Source organism: Callionymus lyra, chromosome 3 (genome assembly GCF_982586985.1).
Source record: "Callionymus lyra chromosome 3, fCalLyr1.hap1.1, whole genome shotgun sequence".
Lineage (NCBI taxonomy): Eukaryota > Metazoa > Chordata > Actinopteri > Syngnathiformes > Callionymidae > Callionymus > Callionymus lyra.
This window is the reverse complement of record NC_141820.1, coordinates 18,125,401-18,127,606: the sequence shown is the minus strand read 5'-3', so window position 1 is coordinate 18,127,606 and position 2,206 is coordinate 18,125,401. Positions and strand designations below refer to the sequence as shown.

Sequence of the window (2,206 nt, the reverse complement as noted above, 5' to 3'; positions counted from 1 at the left end):
TTCTTACAACTACGCCTGGTCCCGAAGGAATTGTGTATTCACCAAATGTTTCTTATTGTATTACGACCACTGCCAGCGCCCTGTTTTGTCCACAGCCACGTCTGGTCCCGAAGGAATCCTATATCCTACCGCCCCTCTATCGGAGTTAGGCCACGGTAGGTCCCGTAGGATATTTCTCTTTTCACTCTTTTCCTCGTTATTCTCTTTTTAACGGTATTCTCTCTTTAAAACCTTAAAATAAAACCTTAAATAAACGGGACATTCAGAATATATCTGCTCAAAATGTATCCTTAAAACGTTTAACTTTTAACTTAAGTCTTCATACTCACACCCAGTACTATTGATCACACAATTTGGTATATTCAATCACAGAATTTTGATTATAACAGGTTTCTGCTTAGCTCTTTTAGTAGAGCTCTGGTGATCAAGTTCCCGAGTATGGGCAGAATCCTCTCCGGATCTCGGCTGGCCTTCTGGATCGTTCCGACTCCGTCTGGACGGGACGCCGATCTTTGAGTCGAGTCCTTGGTCCGTTCGATCGTTATCAAACCTTCCTCTGCTACCAAAGTTTGTTGTGAATTTGGAAATCAGGCAGTCGGAGAATTTTTAAAAGTTTAAAAACAAAATGCTTTATTTCAAGCTTAAGAGCAGATATATGCCGGCAGTCCAACGTGCACGGACCTAAACGGAACAACCTCTCAGGTGAGTTGATGTTCTGAAAAGGATACTTAAGCAGAGTGCGCAGACTCGTTTGTAAGAGAATCTTGAGATTAACATTGGTCAAAATCAAAGATGCAGGCGGGCGTTGCTTAGCGATACGCGGCCTGGTTGGAGCACTTGGATCCTTCCTTCGCCGTTGCTCCCCCTTACGGATGGAATGGGTCCATCGGTGTCTCTCGGTGTCAAGCCCCAAGTCTAATTGTCATGTTCCTGTTCTGATGGTTACCAGGGTACCGTTATCAACTGGCATGCCGATGGTTATGAAACCGGGAGGTTCCTCTCGCTGACCTCGGATCCTTCGGTGCAGTGTCGGGGCTGAGTCGCAATTATAATTTGTGTGTTCACCTCAGTAGTTTTCCACAAACAGAATATTGCATAGTATTGCAGTTATATAAGCATAGCACGTATAACACATTTGTATGAATAAATTAAAGAATATCCCCTTTAATGATTAAGACCCACACATGTATTTTACTCATTAACTGTCACCGATACATCATTTATTGCTCATTCCATTCATTCCATTCATACATCAACCTCCCCTAGAGGACACCTAACATCTTGTTTATGTTACCTGTCCTTTGGGCTACTGTTGTCTGCATCCCCTGTTTAACTTCACCGTTTCCTCTGTAGTCCTTGTGGAACCAGGTTATTTTCTAATGTTGGTGCGACCGTTCTGCACTGGTGTTAGTGCCACCACCTGCTTGTTGGATCAATCGATCATTAAAAGTTAAAAGAAAAGTGGGATGCATTTTTTACTGACACTGGTGTGACATCATTTTAACTTTGCAACACAATGTTATGTTAATTCAGTATATGCTTAATTTGTGGAGGTTAATTAATCAAAAAGTATTTCTGAGTCTTTAGCTCAATTATAAATGTGCAATTATAAATATGTGTTAACATCAAAATATATATTCATTGACAAGAATAACAACTAAATCAGAATCAAGAATTAATTAATGCTCTGTGATAAGTTTGTGTTTTTATTCGTGCAATCGTTAAGCCACCTATAAGAACTTTGTCCACACAATAATATACTTAGTTTGGCACCAACTTGCATTTCGGCTGTGATCACTGGAAGTTTGTTGCTGCAAGTGAGCGACGGGCGGTGAAGGTTGGAGCCCGAAAGTGACAAAAAAAGCGACGGTCGCTCAGTATGAAAACGTCAGAGTTAACATTAGTTGATTTGTGAAAGGATCAGGTCAACACAGGTAAGAGATGATGTCGATGAGTGGACTTCGGGAAAGATGGAAGAATGATGTGGCAGGAATAAACAGTAGGACTTTGTTAACTCGGAAAGTAAAAGAGGGAAATATTCGGATGCAAAATGAAAAATACGACTGTGGGGCCAATGAACAGAAATTCTCCCGTGTAAGCGAACATAAGGAGCTAACAAGTGATGTCAACATCAGTTATTCTGAAGCAGGAAAAAAGAACACAAAGATACACAATATAATTGTATTCATATAAAAAAAACGAAGTA

The 2,206-nt window shown here is 40.6% G+C and overlaps 1 long non-coding RNA gene across 1 annotated transcript; it reads right to left on the bottom strand.

The window, feature by feature from the left end:
• Nucleotides 1–603: 603 nt before the first annotated feature.
• LOC148083661 (uncharacterized) lies at nt 604–1,667 on the bottom strand. Its single transcript, XR_015710689.1, has 2 exons — nt 1,295–1,667; nt 604–1,035 (listed from the first exon to the last, which is right to left on the bottom strand). It is a non-coding gene; the product is annotated as an uncharacterized LOC148083661 (long non-coding RNA).
• Nucleotides 1,668–2,206: the final 539 nt, after the last annotated feature.